Source organism: Chiloscyllium plagiosum, unplaced genomic scaffold, assembly GCF_037043375.1.
Source record: "Chiloscyllium plagiosum isolate Xiang-an unplaced genomic scaffold, Cpla_swu_hap1 HiC_scaffold_2, whole genome shotgun sequence".
Classification (NCBI taxonomy): Eukaryota; Metazoa; Chordata; class Chondrichthyes; order Orectolobiformes; family Hemiscylliidae; genus Chiloscyllium; species Chiloscyllium plagiosum.
Window position 1 is genome coordinate 45789556 of NW_028270140.1, and position 24765 is coordinate 45814320.

General features: G+C 42.5%; 1 long non-coding RNA gene across 2 annotated transcripts; it reads left to right on the forward strand.

Annotated features, from left to right (window-relative positions):
- The first annotated feature begins 110 nt into the window (after positions 1-110).
- LOC148151881 (uncharacterized) lies at positions 111-24765 on the forward strand. 2 transcript variants are annotated; one of them, XR_015760152.1, is made up of 4 exons: positions 111-155; positions 316-524; positions 19954-20038; positions 24039-24765. It is a non-coding gene; the product is annotated as an uncharacterized LOC148151881 (long non-coding RNA). The 2 variants fall into 2 exon arrangements; XR_015760151.1 differs by having other exon boundaries at positions 125-171.

Consider the following 24765-nt stretch of genomic DNA (forward strand, 5'->3'; position numbering starts at 1 on the left):
TAGTTATGCTTGATTCAGACATTATGCAAAATGACGTGTAAGTATGGTTTCAGAAGTTTCCAGAAAAAAGGACAGAAGTTAATGTCTGATAATGATAAGTTCCTATAAGGGAGCAAGGTCACTCGAAAAAGGGAGAGGATGCAAGCTGGAATGAAGTGAGTGACTGAGAAGGTTTGGAAATTATTCTGCTGAAACAATAGAGAGACCAGTTTAATTTGAGTTTTAAACAGGAAAAGAAATTGAGATCTGCCATTGAATGCAGATCCGATTTGTGCAGTAGAATTATTCGAAATTGATCAGAGTATTTTGTTCCAGGTTCCTGGACAGAGTAGAAGAAGCTAAAGCTGATCACTTGTGAGCTGTGTTGAAGTGTCTGGTGGTCATCATTGCAGTCGGACTGCTGCTACCCTCTGTTGAGCCTGGCCCCTATTCATATGATCATGTGTTCACAAATCTCTGTGGTCGTGAATTAATGAGAGAGTTACTCAAAGTCTGCACGGGTACTCATTTTTCACATGGGCGCGGTGAGTATTACATTCCATGCTATTAGCCCAGATGCTGTAATCATCATTGAACTCTGAACATTGTCTGAGCCTACAATGCCAAAAAATGAATTTTTAGTCATACCTGTTAGTTAAACTCAGTGAGTAAGTGGAACATTAATTGGCCTCAGCAACATTCAATTGGAAAAGGAAGGCAAATAAATCAGTAGATTTCTGTTCCTGACTGTTATCCAGTGACTCCAGTTGATAATGAGCCTGTGTGTGTCTCATATGAGGGCAGAATTTTCCTGTCACATTGAACACAATTTAGTCCATTTCCCATGGTTGCCTTGTGAAGTCACTGAGGTCCACAATAAAGGAATGGGCACTGAAGACCTTTCCCTCAATGTAGCTGTGAAGGAGTCAGTCTCTGTCACCTTATCCCCTGCTGTGTTGACAGACCCACTATGATGATATTGGGACTTTGCAACTATCCTCTTGCAGTCGAGAAAGGCGACTTAAACATTAGCCTCACCAACGGGCAGCTTTACTTACTGACCGTTTCTGTGCTGTACCTTCTGTACTTCTCTGCAGCATAGAGAAGTGAAGCATTGTCTCGTATTTAACGCCATGATAGTGGTCCTGCCCACTGTATAGAATGCTGAGATTAAATCCAGCTCTGCTAAGTTGTGAAGGTTCACTGTCTATTTAACTGATCTGAAAAATGTAACTGCAATCAGGAGGAATCTGGTCTCATACTCGATGATTACAGAGAGAGTGTGTGTTGGCTGTTACTCCCCAAGTTCAACATTCTGTTTGAAAGGGACTAAAAGCTCAGGGACAGGCATCCTGCTCACGGTGTGGATCATGCTGGATGCTCAAAACTCCCTACCTTGCCTTACCTTACCATTTTGCATTTTGTCTCCTGAGCTTGAGTTCCCAAGCATCCAAGACTTCTGTCTTACCTTGCTGTGTGGTGCAAACTCAAAGCCAGGTAATGCGTAATGTTTGTTCGTAGGACTCAGTCAAGGGAGACAGCCTTCAGTCAGGGGTGGTGACACAGTAAGTCAAGGGCAGTGTCCAATACACATCTAGAGGATTATGTATGGCCAGTCAGGTATTTGAAACAATAAGGATCATGAATCCTTGCTTTAAGGAGTGAGGGGCCATATGTTGGGCAGCCCAGAGCCTGCCTTGGCTCATTCTGCCCGATTGTGAGCTCTTTTCCCCTGGATTGAGAGAAAGTGGGGAAATTGACTGAGGTAAAAGTGGGTGGCATAGCTGTTGGTACTTGTGTATCTGGGCAAAAGTGGTGAGTTGCCATGAGCAAGTGAGGGGTCAGTACAGAGGTAATGCAGGATTAAAGGTGTCGAGGTGGGTGAGAGTGAGTGAGAGAAGATATTGCAAGCAATGGTGAAGACCATAGCACAAACACCTTGATGGATGGTGTGTGCAGAGGCAGAGATAGCAAAATAGAAGCACAGAGAGAAGATTTGTCTCTTAGCCTGGATGGTCAGAGAAAGTCATTCTTCCTATACTGCCAGGCATAACTGGAGACAATTGAGTCAACATTGACATGGTGGGAAGGGGGCAACCTCAGACCAATTGGCAGGATCTGGTGTCATGCCCTTTACTGTCAAACTGGGAGAAGAGTACGACATTCCTCTGCATCACCCCACCCACGAGGACCCACAGTTTCCTGTCCTCAAAGCTAATTTCCCACCTCTTCCATTTCTGGGGCAAATATTAGTGACCATGCAGGGCAGCTCCAGGCTGATGGTTCCTGTTCAGATGTAAATGGCTTTTTAAGGATAACATTGGTGCCAGGGATGATGGTGCATTATGGAATATCCAAATAGTGGCAAGTAACTCTGGGTACAGCAAGTGGTAGAATTGGCTTAATGTCAGGCGATGGGGTCACTACTGGGGGCAGAGTATATGTTTAATGAATTACATTTTGACCATATTTGACATTTATCAATGTATGACAAGTTTCACCGCAGAGACCCAGTATTGTAAATAGTTGACAGATTTTTCACATTTTGTTGCTGTTTGCGGAAGACTGTGTCATTTCTTTCTGCATTGAATTCAACATTCAAATTGTTTTTTGGAGATGTCAAGTCTTATGTCTGAACAGTCACAAGTGCTGTAAAAAAGTCTCAAAATCCCATTATCGGGTATAAAGAGTGCAGCAGTGACAGAGGGAGGAAAACAACAATCAATCCCAATAATCCTCAGTGTACACAGATGGAGTTCTCTCTCTGTTTCAGATTCTTTAATAAACTTCTAGATGATGTCCCATTCCTGGAGAAGGAGATGAAGAAGTCTCAAAGAATGTAGGTGGATGCTGAAATGGCGCTGTTTGACTCAGTTTCACAACAGCATGAGCAGTTAGATGATGTTACTAACCGGTTTGTCTCTGAGATTGAGACAGATAACACAATGCCAGCTGATCTTCCAATATCCATGACAAAAAGACAAGACATTTCTCAATGTTGTACAAGCAGCTGTACCGTGAGAGGAATACTTGATACTTACTGTTGATAAATACAATGATGTTGACTGGATCGTTATGTTTGTAGAATATTCCAAACACATGGAATCAGATTCAGTCTCTTTTTAAAGTAAAAAGTTACACTTTATGAATCTGGATTTCTGATTTCTGACAAGATTTCATTTTGCAGCAGCTAATTTTGGGAATCAGGGCACAGAGGTCAACAGACCCTGTAGGATTTTCTAATCCACAGTGAATGAAAAATCCATCACAATTTAATGATCTCGTCCTCAAATTCCCACAATGGGTGCTGACGAGAGCCGTACATTTGTAAAATGTCTTCTGTAGATGCTATTAAAATGAATTGAGTACTGTTGATGTCAATGACTTGTCGTAACATAGCAATGGTAAAAAATTTAAAAACATCAATGGATTTGTATTGGTTCATTTCATAAAGTCATACTTACAAAACGTCTCTTTCATGAAAAATGACATATCACATTCAGTTTTTCTTTCAACAGTGTGTATTTTCACCATTTAGTGAACCATCTCAGGAGAAATTAATTCAAACTTCAGATCATTTTCTTTTGACTTAGCTGCCATCTTGCCTTCAACATTGCATCTGGTCTGATTTTCCCAGTTCAAGTTCTGGATGCCATTTTGATGAAGCTGTTCGTGAACAGGAAATATTCACCAGAAATATGTAGGTCACGATGTTAATGGATACGGCATCATTAGAGCAGGAGATGGCCATTCAGCCCATTGCTCCTTATTCATCTTGCAGTGTAATCATGGCTAATCATCCAGTTCAATAGCTTTATCCACATTATGACTTCAAAATCCCAACAATTTATCTTTATTTCTTTCTTCAATAGCTTCTTCCTCCTTATGAAATTATATTCTTCGAGTTGTAATCTCCCCAACAGAGGAAACATCTTACTGACATTTATCTTGCTATCGCTTTAAGTATTTTGTAGGTTTCATCGAGGTAACTTCTCAATATTTGGAACATCAGAGAATACACAGCCTATTTTCTCAATCTCTCCTCATTGGACTCTTCCATCATCCCCAGGTGCTCGGGTCAGGGATGTCACCGATCAGCTGCAGAGCATTCTGAAAAGGGAAGGTGCGCAGCCAGTTTTTGTGGTGCATATAGGCACCAATGATGTAAGTAAAAAGCAGGATGAGGTCCCAAAAGCAGAATTCAGGGTGCTAGGAGAAAAGTTAAAGAGGTGGACCTCAAAGGTAGCGATTTCAGCATTGCTGCCAGTGCCACGTTCTAGCCAGGGTAGTAATGAAAGAATAGGCAGGATGAACACATGGCTTGAGGGATGGTGTAGGAGGGAGGGGTTTAGATTTGTGGGACATTGGGACCTGTTCTGGGGAAGATTGGACTATTGCAAATTGGATAGTCGACATCTGAACCAGACTGGAACCATTGACCTTAGGGGAGTTTTTGCTACAGCTGTTGGGGAGGTTTTAAACTGATGTGGCAGGGCTCTGGGAACTAGATGCAAAGACTACTGGACAGTGAGGTGGAACCTAGAGACTGTAAGGATCATAACGTTAGCATTACCAAGGGCAAGAGTAGGCAGAAAGCAGATGAATGCAAAAGAACTGGCTGTTTGAAGTGCATATACATTAATACGAGAAGTATAGTGGGTAAGGCACATAAACTTAGGGCTTGGACTAAGGAAAAGGGAAGCATAGATAAGGTCCAGGCAGCTAAGAACAGAACAATCCTTGGAGAAATATCGGGCGAGTAGAGCCAATTTTAAACAGGAATCAAGTAGGCTCAAATGGGTTATGAAATAACTTTAGCAAGGAGACTTAGGGAGAATTGCAAGGCCTTTTATTCATATATAAGTTACAAGAGGGTAACAAGAGAAAGGGTTGGTCCACTAAAGATTAAGGAAGAAAGGTAGTGTGTCGGACCTGAGAAAATGGGTGAGATTCTCAATGATTTCTTTGCATCAATGTTCACTGAAGAGAGGGTCATGATGAATTTTGAGATTCGAGATAGAAGCTTGTTTTCTCTGGATCACGATAAGGAGGGAGTTTGTGTTGGGTAGGCAAAAGGTTATTAAGGTGGACAAATCCGCAAGATCGGATGGGACGTATCCCAGGTTGCTGTGGGAGGCAAGGGAGCAAATAGCTGGGGTACTGACAAATATCTTTGTAGCATCTGTAAACACAGGTGAAGTGTCGGTGGTCTGGAGAGCTGCTCATTTTGTCCCCCTGTACAAGAAGGGTGTAGGGAAATTTCAGGTAACTACAGACCAGTGAGCCTGGCATCAGTGGTGAGAAAGTTGCTGGAGAAGGTACTGAGGGATAAAATCTATTTATATCTGGAAAAGTATGTGCTTATCCGAGATAGACAACATGGTTTTGTGCGGGCGGGATCATGCCTTACCAACTTTATACAGTTGTTTGAGGAAGTGACCAAGTTGATAGATGAAAGTAGGGCTGTAGATGTCATTAACATGGACATTACTGAGGTGTTTGATAAGCTTCCGACAGTAAACTAAGAGAGAAAGTGAAGTCACATGGTGTGCAGGATGTACTAGCTAATTGGATAAAGAACTGGTTGAGCAACAGGAGACAGAGAGTAGTAGATGAATGGAATTTCTCAAAATGGAGAAAGGTGTCCAGTGCTGTTCCCCAGGAGTCAGTTTTGGGGCCACTGTTGTTTTTGATATACCTAAATGATCTGGAAGAGGGCATTGTTGGTCTGATCAGTAAGTTTGCAGATGATACGAAGATTGGTGGAGCAGCAGAAAACATAGGTGACTGTCAAAAGAACACAGGAGACTATAGATAGACTGTAGACTTGGGCAGAGAAATGGCAGATGGAGTTCAACACATGCAAATTTGAGGTGATGCATTTTGGCAAGTCTAATTCTAGAGTGAACTATATTATAAACGGAAGATCCTCAGTCAGTTGATATGCAGAGACATCTGGGAGTTCAAGTTCATTGTATTCTGAAGGGGGTTGCATCAGTGGATAAAGTGGTCAAGAAGGCATATGGTATGCTTGCCTTCATCGAACAGGGTATTGATGTAAGAACTGACATGTCATGTTAAAATTGTACAAGACTGTGATAGGGATGCATTTAGAATACTGTGTACAGTTCTGGTCGCCACATAACCAAAAGGATGTGGATGATTTGGAGAGGGTGCAGAGAAGGTTTATGAGGACGTTGCCTGGTATGGAAGGTGCGAGCTACGAAGAGAGGTTGAGTAAGTTAGGATTGTTTTCATTAGAGAAAAGAAAATTGAGCGAGGACCTGATTGAGGTCTACAAAATCATGAAGGGTATAGACAGGGTGGATAGAGATAAGTTTTTTTTTCCTGAGTGAGGGATTCAATAACGAGAGGAAAGGCTTTCAAGGTGAGAGGTGAAAAGTATAAGGGGCAAACACGTGGTGAGTAAAAAGGCTGGTCGGTGACTGGAACTTGTTGCCAGCAGAGGTCATCTCGAGGCAGGCACGAGAGATTCAATTAAGATCCGTCTGAACAGATGCATGCGTAGGTGTGGAGCTGAAGTATACAGATGCTTAGGAAATGGGCGATATGTTTAAACAGTGGGTTTGGATTGGCTCAGGCTTGGTGGGCCGAAGGGTCTGTTCCTGGACTGTAAATTTTCTTTGTTCTTCGTTCTTTGTAAACATTTGTTATAAATTCTGTGTCCTGCGATCTTATACTCCACAATCACCTGATGAAGGAGTAGTGATCTGAAAGCTAGTGCTTGCAAATAAACCTGTTGGACTATAACCTGGTGTTGTGTGATTTTTAACTTTGTACACCCCAGTCCAACACCAGCACCTCCAAATCATGACTGTCGAATGAAAAGATTAAGCAAAATTGGTCTGTATTCTCTTGAATTTAGAGTTTTGATTTCAGTGAAACCTACCAGACACTTAAAGGAAGAGACAGGGGAGAAGCAGGTAATATGCTTCCACTGGCTGTGGAAGCCAGAACTGGGGAGAAAATTTAAAAATAGGGCAAAGCCAATTAGGTTCGGTAAAAGAAGAAATTGTTTTACTCAGTGAGTTGTGAACCTTTCGAATTCTCTACCACAGAGGGCCGTGGAAGCTCAGTCTTTGAATGTGTTTAAGATACGGATTGATAGAGGTCTAATTATCAGTGGCATATCGGGTTTTGGAATGGAGTAAATAAAAGTTATTGAGGTGTTCAATGATTGTATTCAATAGCAGGGCAGGTTTGATGAGCTGAATGGGCTACTATTTTTCCTATGTGAGAACAGTATGGTTGACTCCCAGCAGTCCTTTGAAATGGCCCAGTAAACCTTCCATTCACATCACCATTGGTGATTATTGCTGGCCTTCTCAATGATGCCCTAAATCCCATGCACGGAAAGAAAATATGCTGGAGTGTTACACAAAGCACAATGGTGGTTGTGGGTAACATTGTACGTCCTGTCTTTCTGGTTCTGGGTCACTCGTTGTGTTCCTGTGCAAAGAACAGGAGGAATAGTACACTACATTACTTTACAACTAGTGCTGACTGCAATCATGTGGAACTTTGAAGAACATGGTGTTTTTTTGCTCAGCTGAGAAAAACATTTGGAATCGGTACAGGTGCAATTTGTCTCCCTCCCTCGTCCAGTTGCAAGCATTATTGCCTTTGATTATTCTATATAATGATCATTACATAAAACTGATTGTTAACAAAACTAAGAGGTAAACGGGAAATTGATATAAAGCTGTTTAAGGGACATAAATCCTGAACTTACAGGGTTTATTTGCAATGTTTGCTAAAGATCCGAAATGCAAAGATGTTGTGAGCAATGAGGAGGTTAGTAATATAATGCAGGTGTGAGAGACTTGTACGCTGTGCAGACACTTGGAAGGTGAGTTTAATGTCCAAGAAATAGCCTGAGGTACACCTTATGAATCAACAAAATACAGTCCATTTGAATTAGTTTTTGAACATGAGGTGAGAGAACCATTGAAACCAATTCAGAAGAAATTGGTAAGTCAGAGTTGAGAGCCCACACTTTTAAAATCTGTGTCAAAGTTTAGGGCAAGATTGAATAGAGCGGATGAGTTGGCGAGACAGCATTTAAAAGTAGCACATCCAATGATGAAACAGGAAGCAAACAAACCAAAAATGTACATATTCGCTTAACACGTACAGATTAACTCTCAGTATCACTTTTAGTAGAAGATGAACCATGAAAACCCAGGATTACGGGCCTTGTCCAATCAAAAAGAGATTGAATGAGGTGAACTATTTAATGAGATTATCAGACAGAAATATATTTCACAGAATGTGTCACGTGAATATGCAGGAAGGTTACTAAGAGACAGTGAGGTCTACAAATGCTGGAGATCAGAGTTGAGAGTGTGTTGTGGGAAAAGCACAGCAGGTCAGGCAATATCCGAGGAGCAGGAAAATCAACGTTTCTGGCCAGAACCCATCATCAGGAATGAGGCTGGGAGCCAGGCTGATTCGGATGCTGCCTGACCTGCTGTGCTTTTCCAAGAACACATGTTCAAAAGGTACATTGATAAGGAAGGAAAGCAAAAGGGGAGTGTGTTACTGTTAACAACACTGAGTGAAGAACCAAGTTAAGAGGATTCTGAATTGGACTTTCCTCTCATTAAATTGGGCAATGAGGAGGTTTTTATAAATTGGAATAAATTATTGAGTGACCTTCTGAAGGAAAATCAAAATGACCTGAATGAGTTTTTGCAATCATGTGGGGAGTTACGTGGGAATAAGATGGATAGTACTAATCTAATTACGCATGATGTAGATGTAGGAAATGTGGTTTCAATTAGGCATCACCCTCACAGACCTCACCTTTCAAAGTTGTCATAGATTCAAAAAGAGATTGAATGCCTGCTCAAAGACAATACAATCAAAGTGAGACGCAGTGAATGAAGCTCCTCCAGAGTAATGCTGACAAAACCAGGAAGTACCCAATGATTATGTGTGTACTATCGCAAATCTTTGCAGTTACCAAATCTGATTCATATCCTATTCCGTATGTGTAAGAATGCATTGAGAAGGTGGGAAAAGTAATTCACATTTCAGCATTGGACTTACTCAGAGGATACTGGCAGGTACATTTAGCCAAAAGAGCGAAGGAAATTTCAGCTTTCGTGACACCTGCCGGATTGTACCAGTTGAAAGTCCAGTCATTTGGTATGAAAAATGCATTAGTCCCATTTCAAAGACAAACCAATGAAGTAATTTCAGAATTCCCCAATTTTGTGGTGTACATTGGTGACCTGGTGAGTTTTACTCACGCATGGAAAGTACTTTTAGAGCATCTGTCAGAATTATTCAATGGTTAAGAATGAGTTCACAAAAGTCCAAGTCAGGTTCATGGCCATGTTATTGAATGTGGACATATGGCCCCAGAGGATGTGAAAACAAGTGTTATTGGGGAGTATCCCATGGCATCGATAAAGAGGGAAATACTACGAATCTTGAGATTGAGTGGTTTATATTGGAAGTTTGTACCAAATTTTAGGAACATGGTTGCACCACTGACTGACTTGTTGAAGAAGTGCAGAAAAGGACAATGGATGACAAAATGTCAGAAGGCATTTGACAGCCTGAAAGCTGTGTTAGCAACACTTAATTATGCAAAGCCACTTAAGGTTGCTATAGATGTGCGTGATGTGGGTGCCAGTGCTATACTCTTGAAAGAAGATGACAAGAAGGTAGAAAAACATATCGGCTGTTTTTTTTACAGAAAATTACAGAAATATTCCATGATTAAGAAAGAGACTTTGAGCTTGGTGTTGGCATTGCAAGAATTCAATATTTATAATACCAGTAATATGGTTGAGACAATTGTATATACTGATCATAACCCTTTAATGTTTTTGGAGATATTTAAGGAAACAAATTCCAGACTGTTTGCGGAGTCCTTAATATTACAGCCATTCAATTTGAAATTTATACACGTGGCAGGATGAGTGAGTGTATTTGCTGATGTGTTGTTACACCTTTGATGAAGGAAGATGGAGGCGGGATAAAACTGGAATAACGAAACTGTAGTAGTGATGTTTGCATGCTTAGAGTCAACATAATGTATATGTATACAGTGTGCTATCAGAGGTTTATAAAAATGAAACAAAATCTTTGTACATTGATGGTTCATTTTTTTTAACGGGGCAGGAATGATGATACTGTGACTTTATGAGGTGTATTTTGTTCTGGTTTGTTTTTGAAGAGTGGTTTCAAACAGAGGTGTTGAGCTGTTTATTTGAATCGACACAGTAAACAGCTTGATTTCATTTGGTTTATCATTGCCACATGTACCTAGGTGTAGTGAAAACATTTGCATGTCGTACAGGCAGTTCATAACATATAAATACCATAGAGTGATTGAACAGAGAGAGGAATACAAAGTTATGGCTGGAAAGAAGGTGCACAAAAAGCAAGATCGACATTAGATTTGAAATTTGAGAGGTCCATTCAGAAGTGTGATAACAGTAGCAAAGAAGCTGAATTGGCTGCAGCTCAGCTCTATTGAGGAGCGTGCACTCCTCCTTGCTTTCTGAAGTCGATGATTGGCTCTTCAGTTTTGCTGACTTTGAGGGAGAAATTGTTATCTTAATACCATGCAACCAAGCACTCTATCTCTTTCCTGTATTTTGTCTCGTCATTGTTTGATATGCAGCTATTTTCCCTGGAGCATTGGAGGCTCATGGGTAACTGTATAGAAGATTTTAAAATAATGAGGTGCACAGCTGGAGTGAAAAGCCAAGGACTTTTCCCCAGGTTAAGAGCATTCAAAACTAAAAGGCATAGCTTTAAGGTGAGGGGCAGAATGGTTTAAAAGAGAACTTACGGACAACTTCTTCATGCAGAGGGTGGTCCTCGCATGGAATGAGCTGCCAGAGGAAGTGGTGGGGGCTGATACAATTACAACATTTAAAAAACATCAGGATGGGTATATGAATGGAAAGGGTTTAGAAAGATATGGCCCAAATGCTGGCAAATGGGACTAGATTACTTTAGGATATCTGGACAAGTTGAACCAAAGTGTCTATTTCTGTAGTTTAGAACTCCATGACTATATAACTCTAAATACAACTTGAGCCAGACAAAATCAGTTGACAATCCACAAGTCGTTTTGCAGCTCTATAAAACTTTAGTTCAGGCATGTTTGGAATGTTGTGCACAGTTCTGGTCGCAACACTACAAGAAGGATGTGGAGACTTTGGAGACGTTACAGAAACGGTTTGGCAAATGTTGCCTTGTATGGAAGGCATTAGCTGTGAGGAGAGATTGGAAAAAAAACTTTGATTTGATTTAATTTGAATACCCGAGGATGAGGAATGAACTGATTGAAGTCTAACCAATTAAATGAGGCATGGATAGTCAGAGCCTTTTTTCTGAGAGTAGAAATATCAATGACTAGGGTATGTAGGTTCAGGTTAATGGGGAACGAGTTTAAAGGAGATGTGAGAGGAATGATTTTAACACAGAGGGTGGTAAGTGCCACAAATGTGCTTCCAGAGGTGGAGGTGGAGCTGGACACAATTGCAAAGTTGATGAGACATCTTGACATACATATGCACTAGGTGGGAATTGAGGGATATGGACCATTGAGAGGAAAGGTCTTTTAGATCAGAAATGCATCATGTGTCTGTACAATCTTGGTGAAGGACCTGTTCCAGTGCTGTACCTTTCTTTGTTCTCTGGTGGTATCATGCTAAAGCCAATGGATGAGAAATTTAGAGGCTCCAGACTAATGTCCTGAGGGCAAGTTCAAATTCTACCACAATACTGTTAGAATTTCAGTGAGATGAATAAAAACAACATCTGGAATATAATCTTCTAAGTCCCTAAGCAAAATGGGCTATGTTTTGGATTTATAGTAAAAAAATCAGACGAGAAGTCTCGTGAGGACTATCATAACATCAGGAACAACTCACAACTCACTTTACCACCCTCTTTTTGGGGGTGGTAAAGTTCCTTACTAGGCAGTGGTGAGTTGCCAATAAAGCAGGATTCTAGCTTACTAACAGTACAAATCACCTTGTTAATATTCAGCTTCCTACCTTACCGAATGTGCCAAATAAGCTAGACATCAAGAAATCTAAACATGGAAATTAGATTGGATTCCTGGTGACCTTTGCAAACTGTGAGGAGTTTCCATGTTGGCACAATCCATGGCCTCCAGCTGCACACACCTCACATCCACAGATATTGGCATCTGACATTTGCCAAACCAACATGATCAAACATGACCATCATGGCACTTCCCTGATACACTGGCAGGGTGCTTTGGAATCCAGACTTGAATTCCAGTGTGCACTTGCAACTAGCATTGAAAGGTTGCAGTGCGGACACTTTGTGCTCACAGACACACAGGTTGGACAAGGCTGCATATCAGCGCTACTCACTTGCTGTCTTCATGCTCACTTAGCATCTACCCAATATTCGCAGCATTCTTGCTGTGCCTTGCTGTGCCAAGTCTGTTTGCGTGTTGCCATTCCAGTCAGGGCCTGAAGCCATCATGTTTTTTTTTGCAAAGACAAAAGGACACACCTTATCATTAAAGATTAGTCCAGGAGGTGGGGGAGTGAGGAGGTGACATAAAGTCATAGAATCATAGAGTTGTACAGCATGGAAACAGACCCTTCAGTTCAACTTATCAATGTCAAACCAGATATTCTAAATTAATCCAGTCCCATTCTCAGTGTTAGGCCCATATTCCTCCAAACACTTTTGGTTCATGTAACCATCCAGATGCTTTTTAAATGTTGCAGTTTTATCAGCCTCCAACACTTTCTCGGGCAACTTGTTCCATATGTGCACTCCACTCTCTGTGTGAAAAGTTGCCACTTAGGTTCCTTTTAAATCTTTCCCCTTTCAACCTAAACCTCTGCCCTCTTGTTTTGGACTCCACTACCTGAGGAAAGGACCTCGGCTGTTCACCTTATCCATTCCAGCTCAAGATTTTATAAACTTCTAGTAGGTCACATCTCAGCCTTTGATGCTCCAGGGAAAATAACCCGAGCCTATTCAACCTCCTCCTACAGCTGAAACCTCCAACCCTGGCAAAATCCTTGTAAATCTTTTCTGAACCTTTTCAAGTTTCACACCATCTTTCCTATAGAAGGGAGACCAGAAGTGAACACAGTTTTCCAAACGTGGCCCAACCAATGTGCTGCACAGCTAAAACATAACTTTCCAATTCCTCTCCTCAATGCACTGACTAATATAGGCAAGCATACCAAGTGCCTTCTTCATCATCCTATCGACCTGTGACTCTATTTTCAAGGAACTATGAATCTGCACTCCAAGGTCTCTTTATGAATTGCACACTGAGACCTCAACATTTATCTGTCGGGGGTTCCAATACTGGTAGTTATGGAGAAATGGTTCCAGACAGTTGAGGGGTTTGGCCATACTCGCTATCCACTTGGTTCTCTTACGGTCAGGAGATATATCCAACTAAAGTCGGACAGTGGACAACAGTCAGTGCTGTAGCTCCAGAACAAGCTGTCAGTGGAATCGTGTTTTGTTATGTGGGGTCTCACAAAGACTGCAGTCAAGTCCAGATCAGTCATATCTATGTTCTGCTCTGCAAATTTGTTCTGGACACCAGGAAAAGCAATCCTGTTCTGTTCCAGCTGAACAGAACAGTTCAGCTGCTGATTTTTCAGGAGGGTGCAAAGGGCAGCTGTCTCAAGGTTTGGAGGATCTGCTGCATGTTTCACTTTGTGGAGGAGAGTGTGCAGCCTTCATTCACAGTGTGTGTCATCACTGACTCTTCTGAGACCAAATAACTTTTCTGCCCTTTATGTTCATAACAGAGGTCATTTCCAGCAGGAGTTTCATGCCCAGCTACTGTTGGGAAGCTGGACACTGTGATTACCTTCCTAAAAAAGTGAAAATGGATACAAGAGGATCAGGGATGATGGCAAGCCCAGGAGCAGCAGCAGGCTTACATGAAGGACCAGAAGTATCCATCTTAGGCAGACACAGTGGGTTGCACAGGAGGCCCAGTGTTTACTGACCCTGACTTCATTTTCTGGGGGCATGTGAAATATAGTGCTGACACTGGCTCTGTGTGTCCTCGGATGTTGAGAAGGAACTCTGCTGGATGCAGGAATGGGACCTGAGGTCTGATGGAAAGGAAGGTTATCCTCTCCCAGGTGGCTGCAAAACTGACAGCACCTGCAATTTCAATGTGACTGGCTCCTTCCAAGGAGTGACAGGTCACTTGTGTGGAATCTCTCAGTCATGCACTCACAAATGCATCAGCACACTGATCACTGCCATCTGCGTATGGTCACACTGATTCATGTAGTTTATCAATTAGAGTGAGGGAGTGGTGTGTGCGTACGCGCGCGCGTGTGTTTGTGTGTGTGATTGTGTGTGTTTGTGTGCGTGATTGTGTGTGTGTGTGAGAGAGAGAGAGAGAGGTGGAGAGAAAGATGGAAATGATATGTGTGTGAAGAGCTGGAACAGGAAGTTAGAGATCAGACATCTCTCTGTGATATATCAATGATTCCACGATGGACACCAAATGTAATTTTTCTAAGTTTGAGGAAGACAAACAACTTGGTGAGATGTTGGGTGTGAGGAAAATTCAAAGCAGCTTCAATGGATTTGCACAGGCTTCGGAGTGGGAACATTGAAGATGAAAAATAATAAGCACAAATTGAGTTTATCCAATTTGGCAAAAGGTAAAGATGTGTAGAGTATTTCAAAAATAGTCAGAGATTAGAAAATGTAGATATACAAAGGGACCTTAATCTACTTGAGCGTCGACGTTTCGGGCATAAGCCCTTCTTCAGGAAAGAAGAAGGGCTTATGCCCGAAATGTCGATTCTCCTGTTCCTTGGATGCTGCCTGAACTGCTGCGCTTTTCCAGCAACACATTTTCAGCTCTGATCTCCAGCATCTGCAGCCCTCACTTTCTCCTCGACCTTAATCTACTTCTCAATAAATCACTGAAGGCTAACGTGAAGGTGTGGAAGGCTAGTGATATTTGGAGAGCTCATGGTATTTAATTTTGTTCCAAGAGGAATTGAGTAGAAGAGCGGCAAAGTCATGCTCAATTGTGCAAAACCATGGTTGAACTTTGTGCAGTTTTGATCCCTTTGCCTGAGCTCAATGTTATTGTCACTGGGGGAGAGTGACAAATATTCACCAGATCCCTGCTGAGGATGGTGGAAGAGTCCAATGAGGAGAGATTGAGCAAATAGGCTGTGTATTCTCTGATGTTCCAAATATTGAGAAGTTACCTCGATGAAACCTACAAAATACTTAAAGCGATAGCAAGATAAATGTCAGTAAGATATTTCCTCTGGTTGGGGAGATTACAACTCGGAGAATATAATTTCATAAGAAGGAAGAAGCAATTGAAGACAGAAATAAAGATAAATTGTTGGGATTTTGAAGTCATAATGTGGATAAAGCTATTGAACTGAATGATTAGCGATGACTACACTGCAAGATGAATAAGGAGCAATGGGCTGAATGGCCATCTCCTGCTCTAATGCTGCCATACCCATTAACATCGTGACCTGCATATTTCTGGTGAATATTTCCTGTTCACGAACAGCTTCACAAAATGGCATCCAGAACTTGAACTGGGAAAATCAGACCAGATGCCATGTTGAAGGCAAGATGGCAGCTAAGTCAAAAGAAAATGATCTGAATTTTGAATTAATTTCTCCTGAGATGGTTCACTAAATGGTGAAAATACACACTGTTGAAAGAAAAACTGAATGTGATATGTCATTTTTCATGAAAGAGACATTTTGTAAGTATGACTTTATGAAATGAACCAATACAAATCCATTGATGTTTTTAAATTTTTTACCATTGCTATGTTACTACAAGTCATTGACATCAACAGTACTCAATTCATTTTAATAGCATCCACAGAAGACATTTTACAAATGTACGGCTCTCGTCAGCACCCATTGTGGGAATTTGAGGACGAGATCATTAAATTGTGATGGAGTTTTCATTCACTGTGGATTAGAAAATCCTACAGGGTCTGTTGACCTCTGTGCCCTGATTCCCAAAATTAGCTGCTGCAAGATGAAATCTTGTCAGAAATCAGAAATCCAGATTCATAAAGTGTAACTTTTTACTTTAAAAAGAGACTGAATCTGATTCCATGTGTGTGGAATATTCTACAAACATAACGATCCAGTCAACATCATTGTATTTAGCAACAGTAAGTATCAAGTATTTCTCTCACAGTACAGCTGCTATTACAACATTGAGAAATGAGTTGTCTTTTTGTCTTGGATATTGGAAGACCAGCTGGCATTGTGTTGTCTGTCTCAATCTCAGAGACAAACCAGTTAGTAACATCATCTAACTGCTCATGCTGTTGCGAAACGGAGTCAAACAGCGCCATTTCAGCATTCACCAACATTCTTTGAGACTTCTTCATCTCCTTCTCCAGGAATGGGACATCATCTAGAAGTTTATTAAAGAATCTGAAACAGAGAGAGAACTCCATCTGTGTACACTGAGGATTATTGGGATTGATTGTTGTTTCTTTCCTCCCTCTGTCACTGCACTCTTTATACCCGATAATGAGATTTTGTGACTTTTTTACAGCACTTGTGACTGTTCAGACATAAGACTTCACATCTCCAAAAAACAATTTGAATGTTGAACTCAATGCAGAAAGCAATGACACAGTCTTCCGCAAACAGCAACAAAATGTGAAAAATCTGTCAACTATTTACAATTCTGGGTCTCTGCGGTGAAACTTGTCATACATTGATAAATGTCAAATATGGTCAAAATGTAATTCATTAAACATATACTCTGCCCCCAGTAGTGACCCCATCGCCTGACATTAAGCCAATTCTACCACTTGCTGTACCCAGAGTTACTTGCCACTATTTGGATATTCCATTATGCACCATCATCCCTGGCACCAATGTTATGCTTAAAAAGCCATTTACATCTGAACAGGGACCATCAGCCTGGAGCTGCCCTGCATGGTCACTAATATTTGCCCCAGAAATGGAAGAGGTGGGAAATTAGCTTTGAGGACAGGAAACTGGGGGTCCTGGTGGGTGGGGTGATGCAGAGGAATGTCGTACTCTTCTCCCAGTTTGACAGTAAAGGCCATGACACCAGATCCTGCCAATTGGTCTGAGGTTGCCCCCTTCCCACCATGTCAATGTTGACTCAATTGTCTCCAGTTATGCCTGGCAGTATAGGAAGAATGACTTTCTCTGACCATCCAGGCTAAGAGACAAATCTTCTCTCTGTGCTTCTATTTTTCTATCTCTGCCTCTGCACACACCATCCATCAAGGTGTTTGTTCTATGGTCTTCACCATTGCTTGTAATATCTTCTCTCACTCACTCTCACCCACCTCGACACCTTTAATCCTGCATTACCTCTGTACTGACCCCTCACTTGCTCATGGCAACTCACCCCTTTTGCCCAGATACACCAGTACCAACAGCTATGCCACCCACTTTTACCTCAGTCAATTTCCCCACTTCCTCTCAATCCAGGGGAAAAGAGCTCACAATCGGGCAGAATGACCAAGGCAGGCTGTGGGCTGCCCAACATATGGCTCCTCACCCCTTAAAGAAAGGATTCATGATCCTTATTGTTTCAAATGCCTGACTGACCATATGTAATCCTCTAGATGTGTATTGGACATTGCCGTTGACTTATTGTGTCACCACCCCTGACTGAAGGCTGTCTCCCTTGACTGAGTTCTACGAACAAACATTACTCATTTCCTGGCTTTGAGTTTGCACCACACAGCAAGGCAAGACAGAAGTCTTGGATGCTTGGGAACGCTAACTCAGGAGACAAAATGCAAAAAGGTAAGGCAAGGCAAAATAGGGAGTATAAGCATCCAGCATGATCCAAACCGTGAGCTGGATGCCTGTCGCTGTGCGCAGGTGGCCTAACACCAACACTGCATAGTTAGTTTCCAGTGTCCCCTGAGATGCATTAGTGAACCATGAATCATCGAACAAGTGGATTAATGATGCCATGAGAGTTCTCTTAGGGTAGAAAGTGAGGTCTGCAGATGCTGGAGATCAAAGTTGAAATTTTATTGCTGGAACAGCACAGCAGGTCAGGCAGCATCCAGGGAACAGGAGATTCGACGTTTCGGGCACAGACCCTTCTTCAGGAATGAGCAGAGAGTGTTCAGCAGGAGAAGATAAAAGGTAGGGAGGAGGGACTTGGACGAGGGGCGTTGGAAATGTGATAGGTGGAAAGAGGTCAAGGTGAGGGTGATAGGTCGGAGTAGGATGGAGGCGGAGAGGTCAAGAAGAAGACTGCAGGTCAGGAAGGCGGTGCCGGGCTGGAGGGATCCGGCTGAGACAAGGCGGGGGGAGGGGGGATGAAGAAACTGGTGAAGTCCAAGTTCATCCCCTGCGGTTGGAGGGTTCCCAGTCGGAAGATAAGACGCTCCTCCTCCGACCGTCGGGTTGTTGTGGTTTGGCGGTGGATGAGTCCAATGACCTGCATATCCTCGGTGGAGTGGGAGGGGGAGTTGAAATGCTGTGCTACAGGTTGGTTGGGTTGGTTCGTCCGGGTGGCCCAGAGGTGCTCTCTGAATCGCTCCGCAAGTAGGCGGCCTGTCTCCCCAATATAGAGGAGGCCACACCGGCTGCAGCGGATGCAGTAGATGATGTGGGTGGAGGTGCAGGTGAATCTGTGGCGGATATGGAAGTTTCCTTTGGGGCCTTGGAGAGAAGTGAGGGGGGAGGTGTGGGCGCAAGTGTTGCACCTCCTGTGGTTGCAAGGGAAGGTGCTGGGAGTGGAGGTTGGGTCGGTGGGGGGTGTGGATCTGACAAGGGAGTCGCGGAGGGAGTGGTCTCTACGGAAAGCTGATAGGGGAGGGGAGGGAAATATATCCTTGGTGCTGGGGTCTGTTTGGAGGTGGCGGAAGTGACGGCGGATGATGCGCTGTACATGGAGATTGGTGGGGTGGTAGGTGAGGACCAGTGGGGTTCTGTCCTGGTGGCGGTTGGAGGGGCGGGGCTCAAGGGCGGAGGAGCGGGAAGTGGAGGAGATGCGGTGGAGGGCACCGTCGACCAGGAGCGTCTTATCTTCCGACTGGGAACCCTCCAACCGCAGGGGATGAACTTGGACTTCACCAGTTTCTTCATCCCCCCTCCCCCCACCTTGTCTCAGCCGGATCCCTCCAGCCCGGCACCGCCTTCCTGACCTGCAGTCTTCTTCTTGACCTCTCCGCCTCCATCCTACTCCGACCTATCACCCTCACCTTGACCTCTTTCCACCTATCACATTTCCAACACCCTTCCTCCAAGTCTCTCCTCCCTACCTTTTATCTTCTCCTGCTGAACACTCTCTGCTCATTCCTGAAGAAGGGCCTGTGCCCGAAACGTCGAATCTCCTGTTCCCTGGATGCTGCCTGACCTGCTGTGCTGTTCCAGCAATAAAGTTCTCTTAGGGTGGCAGCTGTTGGATGCAAGTATCTGTGGATGAGGTTGCGCGTGGATGGTGCCCTGGAGCATTTGCTGAGACGGAGTTGCCAAGTGTTCAAGATGGCTGCCCAGAGGAGCGTGCAGTAAGCTGGAGTTACCAAGAATCCACTCATAGTTTCTCATTTGGAATAGTCAATGTCTAGTTTCCTCATATTGGGTAGTGAGCTGTGAATTACTGAAATTAAATTCAGTGTGAATGAGACTATTAATAATGTAATAATCCTGGTTACTAAACCTCTCACCACTGCTTAGCGAGAACCTTATCTTTATACGCATAACTTAGCCAGATGCCTTAATGTTGAGCAAGGCTTCATCGATTATCACAGATTTCCCATCATAGCCCATGTCATTCAGACACATATGAAAATCTCCCAATATCATTGTGTTTGACTGGGACATTCACATCAGATAGCGTTTATCCAGTCTTACAATTGATTACACATTCTGTATTTCAATTCTGGTCAATGGCTAATACAATTGAAGATATTCTTAATCTTTCTGTTTTTCAAACCTGCAGGGCAATGATCTGATCTTGTGCCACAACCGGGAGCTCACTTGAGGGATGGATTCAGAGTTCCAACATGGTAGAGCTGATTCATCAAGTAATGCTACTGTCATGGCTTGTAGTTAATGGCTGTTCATTCTGCAATGTCCTAATGTACTTTAAATTAAAACTTTTTGAATGTGTAAAATTCACCCCGTCACCATGGGAGTGAAAAAACTTTTGAAGGAAATGCTGTTAAGTGGAGGCTTTTAGTCCCTTTCAAACAGAATGTTTCATACGTAATCACTTGGGGAGTAACAGCCCACATTCTCTCTCTGCAACCCTAGGGTATGAGACCAGATTCCTCCTGACTGCAGTTACATTTTTCAGATCAGCTAAATCGACAGTGAACCTTCACAACTTAGCAGAGCTGGATTTAATCTCAGCATTCTATACAGTGGGCAGGACCACTATCATGGCATTAAATACGAGACAATGCTTCACTTCTCTATGCTGCATAGAAGCACAGAAACGGTCAGTAATTAAAGCTGCCCGTTGGTGAGGCTAATGTTTAAGTTGAGCATGCCGCCTTCCTCGACTGCAAGAGGATAGTTGCAAAGTCCCAATACCATCATAGTGGGCCTGTCAACACAGCAGGGGATAAGGTGACAGAGACTGACTCCTTCACAGGAGGCTGAGTGACAGCTCCATTGAGGGAAAAATGTTCAGTGTTCACTCCTTTATTGTGGACCTCAGTGACTTCACAAGACAACCATGGGAAATGGACTAAATTGTGTTCAATGTGAAAGGAAAATTCTGCTCTCATGTGAGACAGGCTCATTATCAACTAGAGTCACTGAATAACGTCAGGAACAGAAACCTACTGATTTATTTGCCTTCCTTTTCCAACTGAAGGTTGCTGAGGCCAATTAATGTTCCACTTACTCACTGAGTTTAACTAACAGGTTTGACTGAAAATGTTAAAAATTCATTTTTTGGCATTGTAGGCTCAGACACTGTTCAGAGTTCAATGATTATTACTGCATCTGGGCTAATAGCATGGAATGTAATACTCACCGAGCTCAAAGCTACGTGAAAAATGAGTACTCGCGCAGACTTTGAGTAACTCTCTTTAATTCACGACCACAGAGACTTGTGAACACATGATCATATGAATAGGGGCCAACCCGCTATCCCTCCTGCAAATCATGGGAAGCATTCAGAAAAGGAAATCTGAGAAAAAAACCTTCTGCTCATCAAAAACCCACGTCACAGATTTTATGAACAAAAATGATTGAACTGTGTGAGATATTGGTTTGTAGCCTCGCTATATTCCTTTGGACCAGCTCGCTATATTCAGTAAAACTGGTTTCCCCTTCATTCGTTCATAATTGTTTACTAACCCTTATCAGTACATTGACCTATTTGTGCTGAGTGATGCCACTATGATTGTTAGTTTGTCGTGAGTAGATGATGTCATTGAGCTTTGCACAGTGCAGGAAATAATTCATTCTTTCTATATAATAATCAGATTATTTTGATTGATCCTCCTGGCTTGTTGCCAATGAAGAGTTGATTCAAAGAACAAAGAACAAAGAAAATTTACAACCCAGGAACAGGCCCTTCGGCACTTCAAGCCTGAGCCGATCCAAATGTACTGTCTAAACCTGTCGGTCAATTCCTAAGCATTAGTATCCCTCTGCTCCCCACCTACTCATGCATCTGTCCAGACGCATCTTAAATGAATCTACCATACCTGCCTCTACCACCTCTGCTGGCAACGCGTTCCAAACGCCCACCACCCTCTGTGTGAAGTACTTGCCACGTGTATCCCCCTTAAACATTCCACCTCTCACCTTGGTGCATGACCTCTCGTTATTGAATCCCTCATCCTCGGAAAAAGCTTGTCTCTATCCAGCCTGTCTATCCCCTTCATGATTTTGTAAATCTCAATCAGGTGCCCCCTCAATCTCCTTTTTTCTAGTGAAAATAAACCTAAACTACTCAACCTCTCTCCATAGCTGGCAACATCCTCATAAACCTTCACTGCACTATCTCCAAAGCGTCCACATCTTTTTGGTAATGTGGCGACCAGAACTGTACACAGTATTCTAACTGCGGCCGAACCAATGTCTTGTACAATTTTAACATGACTTGCCAGCTCTTATACTCAATACCCGTCCAATGAAGGCAAGCATACTATATGCCTTCTTGACCACTCTATCCAGCTGTGCAGCAACCTTTAGGGTACAATAGACCTGCACTCCCAGATCTCTCTGCCCATCAACTTTTCCCAAGGCTCTTCCATTCATTGTATAATTCACTCTAGAAGGAGACTTGCCTAAATGCATCACTTCACATTTGCCTGGTTTGAAAGCCATCTGCCACTTTCCTGCCCAACTCTCCACTCTATCTATATCCTCCTGTATTCTCTGACAGTCCCCTATGCTTTCTGCTACTCCACCAATCTTTGTGTCATCTGCAAACTTGCTAATTATACCAACAATGCCCTCTTCTAGATCATTTATATATGTTACAAACAACAGTGGCCCCAATATTGATCCCTGTGGAACACCACTGGTCACCTTTCTCCATTTCGAGAAATTCTCTTCAACGACTACTCTCTGTCTCCTATTGCTCAACCAGTTCTTTAGCCACCTAGCTAGAACACACTGCACACAATGTGACATCACTTTCTCCATTCATCTGCAATGGGAAATCTTGTCAAACGCCTTACTAAAGTCCATGTATATCATATCAACAGTCCTTCCTTCATCTAACAACTTGGTCACTTCCTCGAAGAACTCTTTTAAGTTCTCCCCCGCATAAAACCATGTTGCATATCACTGATAAGCCCATTCTTTTCTAAATATAAATAGATCTTATCTCTCAGTACCCTCTCCAACAACTTCCCCACCACTGACGTCAGGCTCATTGGTCTGTAGTTACCCGGAATATCCCGACAACCCTTGTTGTACAGAGGGACAACATGAGCAACCTTCCAGTTCTCCAGCTCATCACCTGTATTTCAGGATGCCACAAAGATATCTGTCAGGACCCCTGCTATTTCATCTCTCGCCTTCCTAAGCAACCGGGGATAGATCCCATTCAGGTCTGGGGATTTGTCCACCTTAATAACCTCTAGCATACCCAACACATCTTCCCTACTTATGCCAACGCGATCCAGACGAATCAAACTTTGATCTCTAATCTCAAGATTCATCATGTTCATCTCCTCAGTAAACACTGATGCAAAGTACTCATTCAGAATCTCACCCATTCTCTCAGGTTCGGCACGCAGCAATTCCTTCATTATCGTTTGGTGGACCAATCCTTTCTCTAGTTACCCGCTTGCTCCTGAAATAAGAATAAAATGCTTTGGGATTTTCCTTAATTCTGATTGCTAAAGCTATTTCACGACCCACTACTATCGTGGCGCATGAAACTGACAGCATCATAACCACATGATAAACAAAATCAGCGCCCATCTGTGAGAGATTCACATTGGTAATTGAATAAGGAAGAAACAGTTTTAAACTGAGAGTAGATGAAATTAAATGAAGTTTAAGGATAGTATTAATGAAAGGTGTTATGATTGGCTCTGATTGTACTGGATAGTGAAGCTTACACAATGGAATCAATGGCGAATTCCTGTGCCAATTTTGCAATGTCTCTTGATGCTGTGATCTGTATATTTCTGGTCAAAATTTCCTGTTCACTGACAACCTCACCAAGATGCCTCCAGATCTTGAGTTGGGCATATCAGTCACACATGCCAGTTTGGGAGACAAGGCAATATATAAATCACCAAAATAAGGTAAAAAGAAATGTATCTAAGTTCCAAAGAATTTTTGAGTCATAGAGTCATACAGCACAGAAACAGACCCTTCTGTTTCACCAGTCCATGGCGACCATAATCCCGAAAATAAACTAGTCCCACTTGTCTGTGCTTGGCCCGTTGTCCCTTCAAACTTTTCTTTATCATGTACTTATCCAAATTTCTTTTAAACGCCGTAACTGTACCCACATTCACCACTTCCTCTGGAAGTTCATTCCACACATAAACCTTCCTCTGAGTAAAAGAGTATTTTTAAATTACTTTTACCATTGCTTTCTAGATGCCCTCAACATGGACACTACTAAAATTATTTACTATTGTCAACATTTTAAGAAGTTGTTCTCAGAATCAATGCTCACTGTAGCAATTTGAGAACCAGAAGATCAAACTGCAGAGATTCTCAGTCATCATGAGTTGGAAAATCCCAGGCGATCTGCTGACCTCTCAGTCCTGATTCTGAAAATTAGCTGCTTCAAGGTGAAGGTTCTTATCATGAGTCTGAAATCATAAAAACTAAATTTTTGCTTTGAAATCAGAGTCTCTCATTCCATTTGTGAAGAACAATATATCGGCTCAAAGATGTAATCTACATAATTTTATTTGTGACATTTTGCAAACATCTCTGCTGCGGCACAGCTGCTGGAACAACATTTTTCATCAAGTGGAGTCCCTCTTCGAATCTTGAGAATTAAACCACTTAGAAGAGAAATTGGCTTTGTGTCGTTACCCTCAGTCTCAGAGACAAACTCGTTAAATGCATCAGCTAATTGATCATACTGGCTGGAGCCATTGTCAACAGGTTCTTGTTTGTGATCCAACTAAAACTGCTGAATCCCAAAGTTCTCCAATGTTCTTTGAGCCTTCCCATATCCATCTTGCTGATGTAATCATATTCATTGCCTGATCACATAAGATCTGAAACAGAAAGGGCAGTGTTTGTCACTGGCCACCCGGGTGTTTTCCTATCTTCCTGGTGGTGGAAATTGAATAAAGATTTGTGCACATTG